The 21,836-nt window shown below is 40.0% G+C and overlaps 1 long non-coding RNA gene across 1 annotated transcript in view; it reads right to left on the minus strand.

Annotated features, from left to right (window-relative positions):
* LOC127483274 (uncharacterized) overlaps window positions 1-21,211 on the minus strand; it is a 44,393-nt gene extending 23,182 nt beyond the window's left edge. Inside the window, exon 1 of the long non-coding RNA XR_007909407.2 lies at window positions 20,891-21,211. This is a non-coding gene — a long non-coding RNA (uncharacterized lncRNA). The remainder of the gene's footprint in view (window positions 1-20,890) is intronic.
* Window positions 21,212-21,836: the final 625 nt, after the last annotated feature.

The raw sequence follows: 21,836 nt of genomic DNA on the forward strand, positions 1-21,836 counted from the left end.
GGAGGATTCCCACTCTTTCAATCTTTTGGAATAATTTGAGAAGAACTGGGATTAGTTGTTATCTAAATGTCTGGTAAAATTCGGCAGTGAAGCCATCCGGTCCTGGGCTCTTCTTTTTCGGTAGTGTGTTTATTACTGATTCAATTTCTTCCATGGTTATGGGTCTGTTTAGATTTTCTATATCTTCACGGCTCAGTTTAGGAAGGTTGTATGTGTGCAGGAATCTATCCATTTCTTCCAGGTTCCCCAATTTGTTAGCATACATCTCTTTGTAGTAGTTTCTGATGATCCTTTTTATTTCTATTGTGTCTGTTGTTACATTTCCATTACTATCTTTGATTTTACAGATTTGGGTCTTCTCTCTCCTTTTTTTTTTGGTTAGTTGGGCCAATGGTGTGTCGATTTTGTTTATTTTTTCAAAGAACCAGCTCCTGGTTTTGTTGATCTTTTGTATTGGTTTTTTTTTTTTTTGTTTCAATTCTGTTTATTTCTTCTCTGATCTTTAGTATTTCTTTCCTCCTTTTGGATTTGGGCTTGATTTGCTGCTGTTTTTCTAGATCATTGAGGTGCATGGAGAGTTCATTTGTTTGCTTCCTTTCCAGCTTCTTGATGTAGGCACTAATTGCTATAAACTTTCCTCTTAGCACTGCTTTTGCTGTGTCCCACTGGTTTTGATAGGTTGTGTTATCATTTTCATTTGTTTCTAGAAATCTTTTGATTTCTCTTTTAATTTCTTCGATGACCCACTGTTCATTTAGGATCATGTTGTCCATTCTCCATATATTTGCATATGGTGTAGAGATTCTTGGGTTGTTGATTTCAAGTTTCACTGCTCTATGGTCTGAGAAGCTGCATGGTATAGTTTCAATTTTTTTGAACTTGTTGAGGCTCCCTTTATGGCCTAGTATATGGTCAATCCTAGAGAATGTTCCATGTACTGGGGAGAAATACGTGAACTCTGTGTCTGTGGGGTGGAGGGTTCTGAAGATCTATTAGATCTATTTGGTCCATGGCGCCAATTAGCTCAGTTGTTTCCTTGTTGAATTTCTGTCTGGTTGATCTGTCCATTGGTGAGAGTGGGGTGTTGAAGTCCCCTGTAGCTATTGTATTTGAGTCTATATCTCCCTTTAAATCCTTTAGTAATTCTTTCAGGTGCCAGGTGCCCTGTAATTAGGTGCGTATACATTTATAATAGTAATATCTTCCTGTTGGATAGATCCTTTAATCATTATATAGTGCCCTTCTCTGTCTCTTTTAATAGTTTTTATGTTAAAGTCTATTTTGTCTGATATTAGGATGGCCACACCAGCTCTTTTTTGATTTCCATTAGCTTGGAGTATCTTTTTCCATCCTTTCACTTTCAGTCTGCGTGCATCTTTGCTGATGAGGTGTGTCTCCTGAAGGCAGCATATAGTTGGATCCTCTTGTTTTATCCAATCCGCTAGTCTGTGCCTCTTTGTCGTGGAATTAAGACCATTCACATTCAATGTGATTATGTTAAGTACTGTCTTTTTCCCTTCATGTTTCCTGAAACGAGCTGTTTATGTATTTTGAACTTTGTTTGTGGGTTACTCTACATTCGCTTTTTTTTTGCAGTGAAGTTCTTGTTTTTGTATTTCATGTGTAGAAGTGTTGTAGGGTTGGACGCAAGGATACAAATTCTTTCAGTTTCTGTTTGTCGTGGAAGATCTTTATTTCCTCTTCATTCATAAATGATAGCTTTGCAGGATGTAGTATTCTAGGTTGGCATTGTTTGTCTTTTAAAACTTGAAATATATCATGCCATTGTCTCCTTGCCTGTAGTGTTTGCAATGAGAAGTCTGGGGTGAGTCTGATTGACTTACCCCTGAATGTGATTTGTCGCTTTTCTCTGGCACATTTCAGGATTTGTTCTTTGTGTGTCGCTGAACTGAGTGTTGCCACAATGTGTCGTGGTGAATTTCTCTTCTGGTCTACTCTGTTCGGAGTCCTGGCTATCTGTTGTATTTGTGTGTTGTTATCCAGCTGCCTTTGTTTAAAGTTTTCTGATATTATTTCATTGAAGACACCTTCCAATCCATTCTCTCTTTCCACCCCCTCAGGGACTCCTAATATCTGAACATTACACTGTTTGATTGAATCTTGTAGGTCTCCGACTGTGTTTTTTAATTTTTTAATTTCTTCTTCCTGCGATTGAACTGACTGTATTATTTCTGGAAGTTTGTCTTCGAATTCTGATATTCGGTCTTCTATTTCATCTGTTCGATTTCCGAGGGATTCCACGGTGTTTTTTATATGGTCAATTGAGTTTTTCAGTTCTAGTATCTCATTCTGGCTTCTCTTTAGGATCTCTAATCCTTGGGCTTGTTTTTCATTCAGCTCTTGACACTGTTTCTCATTATTTCTAAGTATTCTGATTATTAATTTTCTGAATTATTTTTCTGGCATGGTTTCAGCTTCTTCTTCAGCCTCTGTTATGGTTGGTTTAGCCTGCTCCATTGGCAAGTTTATATGTTCTTATATATTCTTATTATGGGTTTTTGTTTTGTTTTTTGGCATCCCATCTGGGTGGTTTTTCAGGTTGATTTCCCTCTGCTATTAGGCTTCTGTGAGTCTGTACCAATATCCTGTGTAAGCAGGCTGCTCTACACAGCCCGCAGGTAAACAGACAGGATGGCTGCTCTCTGCCCACTGCAGCTCTGGATCTTGCCCTTCCCCACCCCCCCGCAGGTGCTATTCAGTTTTTTTTTTTCTTGTAACTTGAGTAGATGGGCATCAGGGCTTTGAGCTGCCTTCCCTGGATTCCCGCCCCTCTGAAAGAAGTGTCCCGTCACTCCACTGCACCTTTGGGCTCCGCCTCTGAAGGTTAGTGTCCAGGCAAAGACAGTTCTCCTTTAAGCCCAAATGTAAACAGACAAAATGGCTGCTTTCCGCCTGCTGGAGCTCCGAGGAGGCACCAAGAGATACTGGCTTACTCAGTCTCTCAATTAGTACCCCTGAATCGGGCACTCTTTCTGCAGGCGCCACTCACTCTGTTCGGTTTTCTATTTCCTCCCCCACTCAGTCGTGTGTGTCCCAGTGTCCGTGTCAGGGTGGGTTGGGGGAGGGGCGGTGGCAGCTGTTGCTGCTGTGCTGGGCGAGCGCCCCGTCTCACCTTGGCTTCCAGTGCTGGTGCGTACACACTCCTGCTGGTGTCCTGCGCCTCAGGCGTCCACGTCCTCCTCGCGTGCCCACCCTATCTCCCCAGTTTCAGGAAGGGCTTCTTGTTCCTTAAAAACTACAAATTCTCACCCCTCTTTGAACCTTCCCTTAGTGGACCCTCAGTGTGCTCCCTTGAGCTTCCTTTTTCACAATAGACAGATCTACATTAAGTTTTATAGGCAGAATCATTAGATTTCATTTTCATAAGTCATCTCATTCATCTCATGTCCTGACTGATTACGACATGTTGGGTACCTTTTCTACATGAAAGAAGCATAACTATGTGTTTTCTATAGATTTAAACATATTTTTAACATTTCATACGTTTCTTAGAAATTTGCTATGATTTTATAGATTTCTCAAAATTAGCCTATAGTTTCTTTTTAAATTTTTAATCTTAATTTTGATTAGAATCTGGAAAACATTATGCTGAGTGATTAATTCAGTCCCAAAGGGACAGATATCATATGTTCTCCCTGATCGGTGACAACTAACTGAGCACCAAAGGGGAAACCTGTTGAAGTGAAATGGACACTATGAGAAACAGTGACTTGATCAGCCCTTGTCCTGACTGTTGGTGTACAGTTTAATACTTTATCCCTTTTAGTATTTTTTCTTTGTTTTGTTCTAGTACTATTGGCTGAACTCTGTAATTAACACACAATTATTCTTAGGTGTCTAAATTTAACTGAAAAGTGATCCCTGTTGAATATAAGAGTGGGAATAAAAAAGGGAGGATATGTACAATTTGGGACATGCTTAATCGGACTTGCCCCAAATGATGGAGTTAGAATCGTGCCAGGGGATTCCAATACAATCCCATCAAGGTGGCATGTACCAATGCCATCTCACTAGTCCAAGTGATCAATTTCAGTTCACAATTGATCACACTGATAGGTGTAAGAGTCAAAGGGATCACACATACAAGACTAGTGTCTGCTAATACTAACTGATAGAATCAAAAAGGGAGAGAATGATCCATCATGGGAAGCGGATTACACAGCAGACTCATAGAATGGCAGATGTACTAAACAGCACTCTGGCCTCAGAATCAGCCCTTAAGGCATTAGGATCTGGCTGAAGAGCCCATGAGAGTATTTTAGGCATGGAAAGCCAAGGCACTCTGGAAAAAAGAGACCAAAATGAAAGATCTTTGCGAGTGAGATCCCAGTGGAAAGAATGGGGCCATCAAAGAAGGAGGTACCTTTCTCTGAAGGGAGGAGAGAACTTCCACTTTGACTATGACCCTGTCGGAATAAGATCGAAGTCGGCGAACTCAAAAGGCTTCCATAGCCTTGGCAACTCATGACTAGAGCCTAGGGAGATTACTGATGCCATAAACAAGGATGTCAAATTGTTAAGTCAACAACAGGAGTCACTGTGTACTTACTTCTCATGTGGGATCTGTCCTTAATGTGTTGTCCAATGTGAAGTAATGCTGTAACTAGTACTGAAACAGTATTTTACACTTTGTGTTTCTGTGTGGGTGCAAACTGATGAAATCTTTACTTAATATATACTAAATCGGTCTTCTGTATATAAAGAGAATTGAAAATGAATCTTGATGTGAATGGAATGGGAGAGGGAGCGGGAGATGGGAGGGGTGCGAGTGGGAGGGAAATTATGGGGAGGGGGAAGCCATTGTAATCCATAAGCTGTACTTTGGAAATTTATATTTACTAAATAAAAAAAAAAGTTTTTCACAGATTCAATGTGATGTGTAGACACAACGCTAAGAACATAATGATATTCCCTCCTTCCTTCCCTCCCTCTCTCTTTCTCAAGCGCTTTTCCCTTCTCCTTTCCTTTCATTTAGTTTTGGAGATAACACATTTTAAAATTACTTACAGTAAAAAGGCTTAATATTTCACGAGATAAGAAGTTTAAGAAGTAAAAGCAAAAAGACTCTACTTTAGTGTGAGTACGGATGACTGCTCTAAGCAGTAATTGAATGGAATAATGACCATTTCACCCATTTACAGTAAATTTTAAAGTAATCACAGATCATTAAAACTATAGTAGTATAACATTCTTAACTGGTCTGACAAAGTTATAAAGCAAAGTTTTACAAAACCACATTTGCAGCAATACCGATACACACAGACATTTCTTTTTTCTCTTTCTTTTCGCTTTGTTTTTTAAATTTTAGCTCCCACATGTAAGGGACAACATGTAATATTAGTCTTTCCAGGTCAGGCTCATTTCACTCAACATGTCCTCCAGTTTCATCCATTTTGCTGAAAATGGTGGAATTTCATTCTTTTTTATAGCTGAATGGTATTCCATTGTGTATATATACCACATTTTTTTATTCATACATTTGATGATAGGCATCTTGATTGATTCCAAATTTTGGCTTTCTTAGATACATATAAGCATATTACTAATAGCTCCTGAGGGCAAGGTGGTATTGTTGGCTAAGCAACTGCATAGGACATAGGCAACCCATATCAAAGTGCCCCTTTGAGTCCCAGATGCTCCACTTCAAATCCAGCTTCTTGGCTAATGAATCCTGTGTGGCAATGGATGATTGTTCAAGTTCATGGGCCTCTGCTACCCATCTATGCTGTAGACCATGATGGAGTTATGACTCCTGACTTTGGCCTGGCCCACAGTGGCTGTTACAGGCATTTGGGGGAGTGAATGGGCAGTTGGAAGATTTCTCTCTCTCTCTCTCTCTGCCATTCAAAAAGATGAATATAATTGAACATTTTTTAAAAAGCTATGGAAAAGATAATTAAAAGAAAAATAAATTAGTTTTGGCACAAAAATTTCTTAAATCCATTTATGGGTTTTAATAATACACTTTTTTCTGCAAACCTTTTTTCCTTTTTTGATTAGTATAAATGGAACAATTTTCACACATTCCATAGGTACCGGTCCAAAAAGACAATCACACTTCCCTTCCTCCCCCTTTCCCTCAAGCCTACTCATTTTCTCCCCACTAGTCCTTTCATCAGTTTTTGCAAAGACATCATTTTAATTCACTCTATATTCACAGGCTTAATTCACCACTAACCACGATATTCAACAAGTAGAAAGTGGGAAGATCACAGTCCCACAGAAGTATAAACAAGGGCTAAAAGTAACAACAATTCTTTAATAAAACTATTTAGATACTTAAGTAATTTCTTGGGGGGGTCATAATAATTACCAATAACAGTAACTTGTGCTGGGCAAAACATTAAGACATAAGAGGTTGTAACTCAAGCAAAATGCCAAAAACATACATTTGGTGACTTTCCATTATTATTAGTCTTTTCTAAATGAAAGCAACTGAAAAATCCCAGGGTGGGTGGTGAAAACGGCACTGTGGCAAAGCAGGTAAAGCTGCCACCTGCAGTACTGGCATCTCATATGGGCATTGGTTGGAGTCTCAGCTGCTTCACTTCCAATCCAGCTCTCTATTATATCCTGGGAAAGCAGTAGAAAATGACCCAAGTTATTGGGGCCCTGCACCCATGTGGGAAACCAGGAGGAAGCTCCTGGCTCTTAGCTTCAGATCAATGCAGATCTGGCCATTGAGGCCATCTGGGGAGTGAGCCAGTGGATGGAAGACCTCTCTCTCTCTCTCTCTCCCTGCCTCTGTGCCTCTGAATTCTGCCTTTCAAATAAATAAATAAATCTTAAAGAAAAAATCAGGGATGTAGCTAAATTTTTATGCATTCTGTTTTTAGCAAATCTAATTATGAATTAATTAATGATTATTCAGTTTACAACTGGATATGGAACAGTTGTAGTGTTTAGCAATGCAATTTATGAAAATGTTTTATGCATAACCATCAAGATACATTTTGAGAACAGCAGAAAGAGGCTTCACTGGTAAGGACTTCTTATTGTTATTGAGAACTCAGTCCCTGTCCCCAGTGCCATATCTAAATAATAATGACAAGGTTTGAGGGTAAGAAAAGAGAAAGTTTAATCTGTCAACAAATGAGGTAGCAAACCTCTGGATATGAAGGACTGCCACCTTCTTGAATGAGGGTTTCTAGAGAGACTATCAGGAAGGGGGAGATGACCTGGCAAAATCACAAAGAGGCTGCCATTCTCTGGTGTCAGGAGCCAAGGCTTGTCTCTAGTTCAGTGGCAATGCATTCCTTCTCTGTTTCATCATGGTGGTCCTTGTGTTCCATGGGTGGTGTGATTAGACCTAGCCTGACCAAGGTATCTTGCTCTGGTTGTCTCGTAGGTATGAGGACCAAGTAAGCATCAGTCAGTCTGAAAGCTACATGTATGTGGTAGTTACTTTCTTCCATGACCTAGAACTCCCCTGCCAAATCCTGGGATTTCCTTAATGAAACCGTATGAGACAATACTGACCAACAATGTGTTATCTCTTGTAGAAGCAAGTGATCTCATGAGTCTGGTGATTAGAGCCTTGTAGGCCCAGCTGTAAACCCTCTATCAATTCAGTGAGTTAAATTAAGTAAGGGTGGCTAGGAGACTGGGGCCTGACGGCATCCAGTGTCTACATTCAAGGCACTTTTAGTGCGCAGTTCCATTCCTCCCCGCTTCTTGTTACTCCTTAATCTTGAGAGAGTAGACGCAATGACCTCTCTGATTTCTTTGTGCTATAAAGTGGGGTGTTTCAGGATTAGAGGAGATGTTCTTTATCATGATAGAATTTGGCCCAGTTTGTGCACCACTTTATCTTACAGGTGCATTAACATTCCACAGCACAATGTCCTAGCATTTTCATTCTTATAATGAAAGCCACAAACATTATTTTATTTTCGACCAGAAACTTTCAGCCTCAAGCCAGGAGTAGAGTCACTGATTAAGACATAGCACTAATCTGGGTATGCATATTTTAGAGAGCTAAGAGGATTTTTTCAGAATTGTCAGAGATGTATATACAACATTCTGTTTCAACTAAGGCACAACTTTCCTTTCAGGTACACTCTCCAGTCTTATCTGTGGGACAAACATAACCAGTGATCATACAGGTGGAAGACACATCTCATTCATTTATGAAGCAAGTTTGGGAAATTGGTGGGCTTCTCTGTATTGTTTTCCATTTTGCTTGAATCCAAGGAAGGGTCAAGTACATCTAATCTATCTCAGGAGAAGATGAGGCCATCAATATTACTCTTTCCTTACTTAGAGTCAGTGTAAATCTTTAGCCCTAACCCCTGGAAGGGGTAAGAAGTGGGTGAGGGCTGTGAGTTCAGCCTTCTTGGACTATGCTATCTGGGGTCAATGCCACTGTTTCCAAGGTCTCCTGGAGAGTTACTACTGCATGTGCAACCATTGATTTTTCTGACCTGTGAAACTGTTTCCATCTATGAAGATTTCCTGATCTGTAGCAACTAAGGGACACTGGTCATGACCAGTCTGCTAAAACACACTTGTTCAATAACTTATAACCAGGCAAAATAACCTATAACCAATTACATATACATTCTCTCTCCCATACCCTCTTTCCTTCTCCCTTTTTTTTCTTGTTTTTAGTTATTGAGATAACATATTTTAAACTTACATTACAGTAAAAAAGGCTTTATACTTCACCAAACATGAAATTTAACAAGTAAAAAGCAAAAGATCTTGGTTTATTGGTAACATAGGCTATATGGTAACAATGACTATAAATAAAAATTGAATGGAAAAATGACAATTTTACTCATATACAGTACATTTTAAAGTAATCACACAGATCATTAAAAAACTATAGTAGTATAACATTCTTAACTATCTGTTTCACAAAATTAGAAAACAAATTTTTACAAAACTATACTTGCAGGTCTGGCACTGTGGCACAGTAGGTTAAAGCCCTGACCTGCAGCACTGGCATCCCATATGGGCACCAGTTCTAGTCCAGGCTGCTCCACTTCCAATCCAGCTCACTGCTAATATGCCTAGGAAAGCAGTGGAGGATGGCCCAGGTCCTTGAGCCCCTGCACCCACGTGGGAGACCTGGAAGAATCCCTTGGCTCCTGGCTTCAGATTGGCTCAGTTCCAGCCATTGTGGAAATTTGAGGAATGAACCACCAGATGGAAGACCTCTTTCTGTCTCTACCTCTTTCTGTAACTCTGTCTTTCAAATAAATAAAATAATCTTTAAAAAGAACCCTATATTTGCAGCAATATTGATACACGAACATTTATTTCTTCTCTTCTTTTTTTTTTTTTATTTTATGTCTAGGGAATGGCACTGTGGCGCAGCGGGTTAATGCCCTGGCCTGAAGCACTGGCATCCCATATGGGCACTGGTTCTAGTCCTGGCTGATCAACTTCCTATCCAGCTCTCTGCTATGGCTTGGGATAGCAGTGGAAGATGGCCCAAGTCTTTGGGCTCCTGCAACCGCGTGGGAGACCCAGATGAAGGACCTGGCTCCTGGCTTTGGATCCGCACAGCTCCACACTATATGGTCTGAGCACTTTTGTCAAAAATCAGTTGGCTGCATGTATGTGGATAATTTCTGGGTTATCTATTTCATTCCATTGATCTATGCATCAGTTTTATGCCAGTAACATGCTTTTTAATTACTATAACGTTGTAATATGCTTTGAAGTCAGATGCTGTGCTGCTGCCAGCTTAGTTTTTCATGTTCAGGATCGCTTTGCTATTCCGCATCTTTTGTGATTCCATATGAATTTTAGGATTGCTTTTTCTAGTTCTGTAAAGAATTTCTGACCTCAAGGACGAGAACTTTAAAATAATTCAGACAAAATATAGAGAAAAGCATTAAAAAGAATGAAGAAAGTCTACATGAAATATGAGATAACACTAAATGATCAAATATTCATATTATAGGTATTCCTGAAGAAGAAGAAAAGGAAAAAGGTGTTGAAAACATTCTAAATGAAATTCTAGTTGAAAATTTCTCAGTTCTTTTAATAGACACATACATCTGGATACAAGAAGCTCAAAGAACTACAAGGATACTCAACAAAAAAAGGTCTTCCAAGGCATATTGTTGTCAAACTGTCAAAAGTTAAAGACAAGGAAAGAATCCTAGAGACTGTAAGAGAAAAGTGCCAAGTTGAATATAAAGGAAATCCAATTAGATTAACATTATACTTCTCAGTTGAAATCATACATACCAGAAGAGCCTGATACATTCAACAGACCTGATATATTCAAGGTCTGAAAAGAAAAAATATTTAAGCAAGAATATTATATCCAGTGAAGCTATTCTTTAAAAGTAAAAGAGAAATGAAGTATTTTCCAGATAAGCAAACACTGATAATTCACCACAACCAGACCTTTTTTCTTTACAAGAAATTCTGAAGAGTGTCCTGCATTAGAAGTAAACATGAAACACATGTCACCACCAAATCCTCTAACAGAGCAGTAGAATCATTATCCAGTCAACAAAATGGCAGGCCTTGGTTCTTATCTATTAATATTAATCTTAAATGGAAATGGATTAAATTCACCAACCAAAAGACTTAGGTTGGGTGAATGGATAAAAAAACCATAATCCCACTATAGGCTACCTACAGAAAACTCACTTCATAAACAGTGATACACACAGACTGAAAGTGAAGGGTTGGAAAAATTATTTATTTTTAAGAAAGATTTATTTATTTATTTGAAAGTCAGAGTTACACAGAGAGAGGAGAGACAGAGAGAGAGAAGAGAGGTCTTCTATCTGCTGGTTCACTCCCCAGTTGGCTGCAACGGCCTGAGCTGTGCCGATCCGAAGCCAGGAGCCAGCAGCCAGCAGCCAGCAGCCAGCAGCCAGCAGCCAGCAGCCAGGAGCCTCTTTCAGGTCTCCCACGTGGGTGCAGGGGCCCAAGGCCTTGGGCCATCCTCTACTGCTTTCCCAGGCCATAGCAAAGAGCTTGATCAGAAGAGGAGCAGCCGGGACTCGAACCGGCACCCATAATGGATTCCGGCGCTTCAGGACAGGGCATTAACCCGCTGTGCCACAGCGCCAGCCCCAGAAAAATTATTATTTTAAAATTCTTGTCCTTGAGGTCAGAAATTCTTTCTTCTGGTTGGTCTATTCTGCTGCTAAGGTTCACAACTGTGTTTTCTATGTCACTGATTGAGGATTTCATCTCCAAAATTTTGATTTGGTTCTTAATGCGTTCCATCTCCTTAGTAATATTTTCTTTCATGTCACTCACTGATTTCCTCATTTCTTTATCTGTATTCTTTGCATCTATTGAGTTTCCTTACAATCATTTTGAATTCTATAGCTGTCATCATAGATTTCCTTAAGTTCAGGATCTAATTCTGTAGGGTTATTGTGTGCTTTTGGAAGAGTCATGCTGCCTTGCTTCATCATGTGTCCTTTGGCTCTATGTTGACATTTGCCCATCTGCTATAGTTGTTCTCTGTGGAGTGGTTTTCTTTGGAAAAGAGTTTTTATAGCTTAGCTGAAATGCATGGTATCACTTGGCCTGTGGCTTTGGCTTTTGTTTTTGCATTTTTCTTGTTCATCTCTGTTAGGGGCTTCCATGGGTAACTACACTTGGCTTGAAGAGATCAAAGGGAGATCTGGGTTTATTTCTTTCTTTCTTTAGCTATTTGAATATAAAACATACATAGAACATGCAATATTACCAGTTTTTTCTTAAGTTATAGGCTTATAGATATAAGTTATCCAAGTGGCCAAAACAATTTTTTTCAATTTTCCTTTCTTTACAGAAAGCTTTTATTTAATAAATATAAATTTTGTAAGTACAACTTTTGGATTATAGCAGTTCTTCCCCTCATACTCACCCTTCCATCCCCAAACTGTCCCATCTCCTACTCCCTCTCCCATCCCATTCCTCATTAAGATTCATTTTTAGTTATCTTTATAATCAGAAAATCAACACTATAGTTAGTAAAGATTTCAACAGTTTGCACCCACACAGAAACACAAAGTATAAAGTACTGTTTGAGTACTAGTTATACTGTTAATTCACGTAGTACAACACATTAAGGACAGAGATGCTACATGGGGAGTAAGTGCACAGTGACTCCTGTTATTGATTTAACATTTGACATTCTTGTTTATGATGTCAGTGATCACCCGAGGCTCTTGTCATGAGCTGCCAAGGTTATGGAAGCCTCTTGAGTCCACAAACTCTGGCAATATTTAGACAAGGCCATAATCAAAGTGGAAGTTCTCTTCTCCCTTCAGAGAAAGGTACCTCCTTCTTTGATGGCCCCTTCTTTCCACCGGGATCTCACTCAAAGAGATTTTTCATGTTTTTTTTTTTTTTTTTTTTTTTTTTGCCACAGTGTCTTGGCTTTCCATGCCTGAAATGCTCTCATGGGCTTTTTAGCCATATCTGAATGCCTTAAGGGCTAATTCTGAGGCCAGAGTGTTGTTTAGGGCATTTGTCATTCTATGAATCTGTTGTGTGTCCTGCTTCCCATATTGGATCGTTCTCTCCTTTTCAATTCTATCAATTATTATTAGCAAATACTTGGTCTTATTTATGTGACTCCTTTTACACTTAATCCTATCTTTATTATCAGTTGTGACTTTATACCGATCACTTTAACTAGTAAGATGGCATTGGTACCTGCCAACTTAATTGGATTTGGAGTCCCATGGCAAGCAAAACAATCTTTAGGGTACTCTCAGATGCCATAGAAATTAGTACAACACAATAATGAAAATAACAAAAAGGTCCAACAGACACAACATGTGAGACAATCCTTACTGACTTTTTCAGGCAGGAGCCCCAGTACCCAATAAAGAAACAAAGGAGAACAGAGTCCGAGCTCCCAGAAAACAGAACCAGAGGAGAAGTGACATCCCTAAAGTTAAACCAAAGGGGAGCAAAATCCTTGGCTCCCAGTGCTTTTCAACCAGAATTATCAGACTAATTATGCCAAAGATGCCATATAACCAGCTGGAGGTATCCTAATCCTCCCAACACAGTGTGCAATTGGGTTTATGATATGCACAGCAGATAACAGACCTAAGTTACTGGATTGCAAGTCTGATGTTGCCTCTGCAGAATATGTTTCCTTTCACCCAAACAGGTTCTGACTGTATGGACCACATTCTTGAGAGAAAGAAAAGGGGACTTCCTTATAGTGAAGAGTATGTCTGACAGCTGCTGGAACCCCCTCAGTGTCTCTCCTAGGGGTGGAATTTCTATAGTCAGGGGCTGCAACACCACTCAGATGCCCCTTTACTGCTCTTGCAGTATGAACAACTAAGCCCTGGTGCACCACTGTGGCCAATTGCTTCATCCATTGGAAGCCTATAGTAGGGTGCATACTGTCATAAGTAGTAACAGTCCTGCTGCAGTTGTCCAGTCTCTGTTACCAAAACTTGGGTCTCTGTCTCCAGTGCCAAATCAAATAAATGAAGACAAAATTTGAGGGTAAAGGAAAGAGAACTTTTAATCTGTTGACAGAGGAGGCAACAGCAGCCCTCCAAGTCAGAACTACTGTCCGCCTGAATGAAGGTGCTTTGGGATTTTTAAGGGGCTACAAGGAAGAGAGAGTGGGTCTGATTGCTAAGGGGCTGCAAGTTTCTGATGTCAGGCACCAAGACTTGTCACTAAATCAAGGCAATACATCCCTTCTCTATTTTATCATGGTGGTCCTTGAGGTACACAGGTGATGCGATTAGACCTAACATGACCAGAGTGTCTTGCTCTGGATGGCTGTTTGGTATGATGGACAAGTTGGCTTCAATTAGCCTGGGGACTATTTGCAAGTGGTAGTTACTTTCTGCCCTGGACCTGGAATTTCCATAATGAAACCCCTTGAGATAATACTAGCTTCTAATATGATAGTTGTTGAAAAGGCAAATGACTTCCTGACTCTGGTGATTAGACTCTTGTGGAGCCAGCTGTACCACTCCCTCAATTCAGTGAATTAAGCTAAAGGAGGGTAGTTAATAGACTGAGGCCTAAAGGTACATAGTATTTGCATTCAAGGCACTGGTTAGGGTCTTGATGTTAGTGAAATGGTCCCATCTTCCTAAGCCCAGCCTGGCTTACTAGAAGTCAGTTGACCAAATGGCCCAATCACAAGCATCACCTCCATCCCCACCCTAATGGGATTTTCTGCTCCCACTTCCTTACCTCTGCAAAACTATATAAGACCTGTTTTCCTTGTACAAGCTGTTCTCTCAGGCATAGGGAGGCAGCCTGTAGGGTTTCCCCGACCTGACAATAAACCTCCCTTACTCAGGTATTTGGCATGTTTTATGGTAGCCTTTCCTTTCACTTGATTCCATTCACATTGCTAATTCAGGCACTACCAGGTCATTACCAGCTCTAAAATTATATAAATCTATGTATGTACTATTATAGAAAACTTATTTATGACAGCTGTTAAAGGTAGTAAGGCAGACTCTATTTAAAGGAAGATATGGACATTGGTTATGGGGACCACTGCAATCGAGTCTTACCATTGGTGTGGGGGGGGGAGACTGGACTCCACTCAGATTTCAACAAGGATAAATGAGGATTTATAATCAAGGTCAGCAGATAGAAAATTGCAAAAAGGAAATATCAGGGACAAGGGGTTTCTGGTTGTACTGAATTGACAAAATTTATTTCTGAAGGAGGGTCAGGGTAATAAGATATCAAGGGTGGGTAATTTTCCCAAAACTGACATAGGAGGACTCTTGTTCATTGTACATTCTGCAAGAACAAAGAAGAAAACCAGTAGTAGGGACTACTCAAGTAGAGGACTCAGAAGATGTTAACCGGGGCTGGCGCTGTAGCGCAGCAGGTTAAGGCACTGGCCTGAAGTGCCAGCCATTGCAGCCAGTTGGGGAATGAACCATCGGATGGAAGACTCTCTCTCTCTGCCTCTCCTCTCTGTGTAACTCTGACTTTCAAATAAATCTTTTTTTTTTTTTAAAGAAGAGGTTAACCACAGTTTTGGACAAAAGAGAATCTTTATCATTTCTAAACAAAGCAATGTTAATAGATAAATAAGCTAGGATTTGCCAAAGCTGTTTTTTTTTTAAAGATTTATTTATTTATTTATTTGAAAGAGTGAAAGAGAGAGAGAGAGAAGAGGGGAGACAGAGAGATTTTCCAACTGCTGGTTCACTGCCCAAATGACCACAATAACCAGGCCTGAGCAAGGTTGAAGCCAAGAGCCAGGAGCTTCTTTCAGGTTTCCCATGTGAGTTTAGGGGCCCAAAGACTTGGGCCATCTTCCATTAATTTCTCAGGCACATTTACAGGGAGCTGGATCAGGAATGAGACACCCAAGACCTGAACTGGCACCCATATGGGATGCCAGTACTGCAGATGGCAGCTTAACTCACTGTACCACAGCACTGGCCCCTATCAATGCTTTTGTAAAAGAAAAATTTAAATTACAAGATGGTAGAATAGGGAAAGAGCTTACTGCTCTAGGCTAGTGGAAGATAGTTTTTTAAAAAATGCATTCTCAGGGGAGAGTTACAGAGAAAACTGCAGTGGAAATTTTATGGAAAGAGGGACATTGTGGATCTACTCAGAGGGTGCAGACCCGCAGCATAAGGATGGACACAATACATGACCCCAGCAGCAAAGGGCCTAAGAGAGCACCAGCTTTGGAGAATGAGGTGAAATCAGACTGCAGCAGCCTGTGCCATTGGCAGTATAGCTGATGGGAGAACCTAGTATGAGTCTGGCCTGGAGCCCTGTGGGGGACAAGGGTACCTTCTAACCTACAGGAAAAATGGGAGCTGTTTTCTCTCTTCCTCTCTCCCCTTCAATAGCACCTGGCAACTGGCTGACAAAAGGTGGGCACCATTTTGAACATATGTAACCGTTGCACCTGCTCTCATGCACATGCCCAGGAACAAGCATTGAGAAAGTACCATTGTGAGACAAGAAAGGGCTGTGACCATTGACTCTTAACAGGGAGCTGGCACCCACGTCCGACTGTGAGGTATCCCCAGCTTCTCAATATATTACAGACTATGGGTCTCAAACCGCCCAGGTGGAGCACCCAGAGACAGCTGACTCTGGGAACATATCTACCTCTCGGTGGACAAGACAGATGAGCGTGGCAGAGTGCCTCTCCGAACCCTGTGACTGTGGGGGCCTTGTGTGCTGAGACTGTGGGAATTCTGTCACTCCATGAGAGGGTACAGGGTGTAGCTGGGTCTCTGGGCAACCCCTGTGAGTGGCTCCACATGCTCAGAGCTCCCTGATTGCCTGGGGTGGGTCATTGCAATGGGATCCGAGCTCACACTGAAGACTGCACAGGCCCTTTGTGGGTTTCTTACAGCAGCGAAGACATGTATTTCTCCCACTGTGGGCTAACACCAGGCATCGAGGGTGTGATTACTTCAACAGAGGTGATCAAATCTTCCTTTCTGATAAAAAAAAGTGCCAACCCTAAGCACCGCCCAGAACTCCTTGACTACACCCAGTACTCACCTCTAGATATTCACTGAGAGATCAGACACTCCACTAAGCCACAGAGGAATAGTCCAAAGATAAAAGCCATCAGAGGAAAAAAAACAAAAGTATTTCCACAAATGCCTAAAAATAAACATAGAAATTCAAGAAGCACAAATAAGGAAGACAACATGATCCCCCACAAAGGAACACAGCAATGCTTCAATATTATAATGTGAATATTAAGACATTGATTAAATGGCTGAACCATAATTCAAAAGATTAATCATAGGCTTTCTCAAAAGCAATAAGAAGCAAAACCACAAATTAAAAGAAAGATGAATTTATTTATTTCAAAGGGAGAGTGAGAAAAAAGGAGAGGGAGAGGAAGGGAGGGGGAGAGAAAAGGAGAGAGACAGAGAGAGAGAGAGAGAATGTTCCATCTGGTGGTTCATTACTCAATTGCCCACAACAGCCAGTCCTGGGTCAGGCTGAAGCCAGGAGCTGGGAACTTCATACAGGTCTCCCATGAGGGTAGCATGAACCCAAGCACCTGAGCTATCTTATACTACCTTCCCAGTTGCATTAGCAAGAAGCTGGATCAGAAGCGGGAAGTGCAGTAGCCAGTTGGGACTTCCCTGCCTGCTTTTTTAAGATCTTATCAAGTATCTTAGATGTTGCATAAGAATTGTTATGTTAAATTCAAAGTATTTTCAATCTAGTCTTATTTCTTGGTTACAGAGCCCTGTGAAACAACAGGTTTGATAAATACATTAAATTTTTCAAATCTTAGTAAATTAACTTGAAAAAATATCTTTAATGTCTTTGATATGAAAGCCAACAGCCTTGAAGAGAATGTTTTTTGAGTGCTTAGATACCTCAAAGCTGATCCCTGAGAAATACAGCATTGTGAACACCCCCATAACTACATGAAAGCTACAGTGTACTACATTCTTTCAAAAAACATTCCTAAGAAGCACAGAGTAAATTGTAGTCTGCTTTCTCAGACCATAGAATAATTATGGAAATTGTAAATACTTTTAGAATGCCTACTGTTAGACATAACGGTTTTCCTTTTTTGTAGAATAGCTTAGAAATGCATGTTCAAATTTATGCTTGTGGTTTTATTTAATGAATTTCATGTATGTGTGTTAAAATACTAAACACTTAAGGTTTCTTGATAGGCATGTTTGTATTATAATATATAAATATTAGGGACTGGCACTGTGGTGTAGCAGGTAAAGCCGTTGCCTGCAGTGTCAGCATCCCATTTGGGCTCCCATTCGAGTCTTGGCTGCTTCACTTCTAATCCAGCTCTCTGCTGTGGCCTGGGAAAGCAGTACAAGATGGCCCAAGTCCTTGGGCCCCTGCCTTCATGTGGGAGACCCGGAAGAAGCTCCTGGATCTTGACTTCAGATCCTTGCAGCTCTAGCCATTGCAGCCATCTGGGGAGTGAACCAGCAGATGGAAGACCTCTCTCTCTTTCTCTGCCTCTCCTTCTCTCTATGTAATTCTGACTTTCAAATAAACAATTAAATCTTTAAAATAAAAATAAAAAACATAAATACATTAAAGAAGAAAACAAAAGGGGAACAAAAAAACCAAGAAAGTAGTGCTTGAGCCTGAGGAAGACATGATAAGTGAAAATAGTGAAAAAGAAAGAAAAAACCAACAAAAACTCCAATGAAAAAATATTTTGATTAGCAACATGTGAAATAGCTAAAAAATGAATAGAATAATCACAGAATAATTTTGCCCTGGAGCAGATATCAAATGCTACTTTATGTTTCAGTTTGATAAAATGATGGATGGAGAAAGGGAAATGATTCCTCTGACTTGCTCTTGGTAATAGATTTATGTTTTAGAGTACAGTCTAAAATAGGTTGATTTTACTTTTATTTGTGTTAGGTTGAATTATAGAAGTCCCCCAATATACCCACCTGCTGGTGTACATCTCCAGGTAATCCTTTTCCAGGTGAATGAGATCTGGAAATGTGATGAGACAGCATTCCTGTGCTTGGGTTATACTAACAGGCAAATTCTCAAGGCGGGTATATGATTGCAAAATGGAATATCTGTTGTTTATTGCTTTGAGCTGAGTTCAGGCAGAAGTCAGCACTGAGGAGCAGGGCAATTAAAATTCTTACACAAAATTCTCAGGCTGTATGACAAAAGACAGGACAGTATTATAGTGACATTGAAGTTGGCAATTGAGGTGGAAATCTTGGAAATGAGAGGATCAACTAACAAAAGCTTCAAATTCTCATTACAAATTGTGTAAAATTCTCTGATAGACTTCAGAAATATTCATGAATGGGGAAGATCCCAGGTATACAGAACAGAACTAAATGGAGATATGAACGGCTGATTGGGATGGTTTATACTGGAAATCCAATCATAAAAATGCATGCACTTAATACAGAGCTTCAACTTACATAATGCAAAAGTTGTCAGAATTAAAGGGGCAAAAAGACAATTCTTCACCTGCAATCAGATTTTAACACTATGTTCTGAGTAGAAAGGGTGACTAAACAAAAATGCAGTAAAACATGGATGGTCTGAGCAACAAGACATGTCTTGACCTGTGCATTAGTTTCTTACCGCTCTGTAACAAATTTCTACAAATATAATGATTTAAAGTAGAATTTGTTATCTTACAGTTCTAGAGGTTGGAAGTCTAAAATGTATTTTACTGGGTCAAAAGTCAAGATGCTGCCAGAATTGTTTCCTATAGAGGTTCTAGCATAGAATGCATTTTCTTATCTTTTCCAAATTCTGGAGCCCCCCTTGCATTCCTTGACTAATAGCCCCTTCCTGCTTCTACAAAACCTGCAGCTTAGTATATTGAAAACTTTCAGTTTTGTCATTAGATCACCTTATTATCTCTCCCGATCCTCTGCTTTTCCTCTTAAATGCATCCTGTAGTGCCATTAGGCCCAATGAGATAAATTGAGATAATTTTCCAATGTCAAAGTCCTTATTGTAGCTGTATCAGCAATTCTCATTTGTAACACAAAGTAATTCATTCATAAATTCTGGATATTAGAATCTACATCTGTGAGGGGCAATTTCCAATGTTCTACCACCTAACTGATGATTATAGGACACAATAGCCAGCATCTGCAAAATATGTGTTTTTAAGGGTGTTTGATAAACTCAACAAGATGATCCATATAATGAGTCATAAAAGCAGCTCAATAAGTTGAAAAATATGGAAATCATACAGAATGTGTTTTCTGACATCAATGGAATCGGAGAATAATAGTAGGTATCTAAGAACTTCCCAAATACATGAAAATTATAATCATCTAAACAATTTATGGGGTATAAAAGAAATCACAAATGAAAATCAGGGGACGGCACTGTGGTACAGTAGGTTAGTCCTCTGCCTGTGGCACCAGCATCCCATATGGGTGCTGGTTGTAGTTCTGTCTATGCCTCTTCCAATCCAGCTCTCTGCTCTGGCCTGGGAGAGCAGTAGAAGATGGCCCAAGTCCTTGGACCCCTGCACCCACCTGGGAGACCTGGAAGAAGCTCCTGGCTCCTGACTTCAGATCGCCTCAGCTCCAGCCATTGCTGGAGGGAATGAAACAGTGGACAGAAAACTCTCCCTCTCACTGTCTATAACTCTACCTCTCAAAAAATATATATAAAATCTTAAAAATAAATAAATAACTAAAAATAAGAAACAAAAATGATAATCAGAAAATTCTACAAACTAGATGGTTATGGCAATACAACATATTGAGATTTCTGGAATATGGCTAAATTAGTGCTTAGCAAGAAATTAATACTTTAAATTCTTATAGTTTAACAACAAAATCAATGAATTAAGATTCCACCTTTTTTAAAACTTTTATTTAGTAAATATAATTTTCCAAAGTACAGTTTATGGATTACAATGGCTTCCCCCCCCATAACTTCCCTCCCACCTGCACACCTCCCAATTCCCGCTCTCTCCCCCATTCCATTCACATCAAGATTCATTTTCTTTTTTTTTCTTATATATTTTTAAATTTTATTTAATGAACATAAATTTCCAAAGTACAGCTTATGGACCACAATAGCTTCCTCCCCCCGTATCTTCCCTCCCACCCACAAGGCTCCCCTCTCCCACTCCCTCTTCCCTTCCCCTTCACATCATGATTAATTTTCAATTATCTTTATATACAGAAGATCAATTTAGCATATGTTAAGTAAAGATTTCCACATTTTGCTCCCACACAGAAACTCAAAGTGTAAAATACTATTTGAGTACTAGTTATAGCATTAATTAAACACCTAAGAATAATTGTGTATTAATTACAGAGTTCAACCAATAGTTTTAAGTAGAATATAAAATGCATCTTTTGTATTGTTGTGGCTTCCCCCCCGACCTCCCTCCCTCCCGTGGCCCTTCCCTCACCCACTCCCTCTCCCATCCCACCCTTTATCACGTTTCATTTTCAATTACCTTAATATACTGAAGATCAAATTAGTATATACTAAGCAGGGATTTCAACAGGTTGCACTCACACAACCAAACTAGGTATAGGGTATTGTATGACTAGTAGTGTTGTTTTTAAGTTTCATAGTTAAACATATTAAGGACAGAGATCCTGTGTGGGGAGCATGAACCCAGTGACTCCCGTTGTTGATTTAACAATTGGCACTCTTATTTATGATGTCAGCAATCACCCAAGACTGTTGCTATGAGCTGTCTAGGCTATGGAAGCCCCTTGAGTTCAGCAACTCTGAATTTGTTTAGTCAAGGCCATATCACAGTGGAGGTTCCTTCCTCCCTTCAGAGAAAGGTGCCTCTTTCCTTCATGGCCTGATCCTTCTGCTGGAGTGTTGTTCACCAGGATCTTTCATTTAGATTGCTTTTTGCCACCATGTCATGGCTTTCCATGTCTGTGAGACTCTCATGGACCTTTTAGTCAGATCTGAATGTCCCAAGGGTTGATTCTGAGGCAGGAGCGCTGTTTTGGGCATTTGCCATTCTATGAGTCTGCTGTGTGACCTGCTTCCCCCGCAGGATCATTCTCTCCCTTTTGAATCTATCTTTCATTATTCGCTTACACTGGTCTTATTTGTGTAATCTTTTCGACACTTACCCTATCTTTAGGATCAGTTGTGTATTTATATTTGTCACTTTACCAAGTGCACTGGCATTGGTACCTGCCTCCTTGGTAAGATTGAGTTGAAATCCCTGGCACATTTCTAGTTCCACCATTGGAGGTAGGTCTGAGTGAGTATGTGCTGTCCTATATATCTCCTCCCTCTCTTATTCCCACTCCTATGTTTCACAGAGATCAATTTTCTATTAATTTTTAAACGCTTAAGAATGGTTGTGCATTGATTGCAGAGTTCAACCAGTGGTCTTGTGTAGAGCAAATCGAGCAACAACAACAACAACA

Source organism: Oryctolagus cuniculus, chromosome 8 (genome assembly GCF_964237555.1).
Source record: "Oryctolagus cuniculus chromosome 8, mOryCun1.1, whole genome shotgun sequence".
In the NCBI taxonomy this organism is placed as follows: domain Eukaryota; kingdom Metazoa; phylum Chordata; class Mammalia; order Lagomorpha; family Leporidae; genus Oryctolagus; species Oryctolagus cuniculus.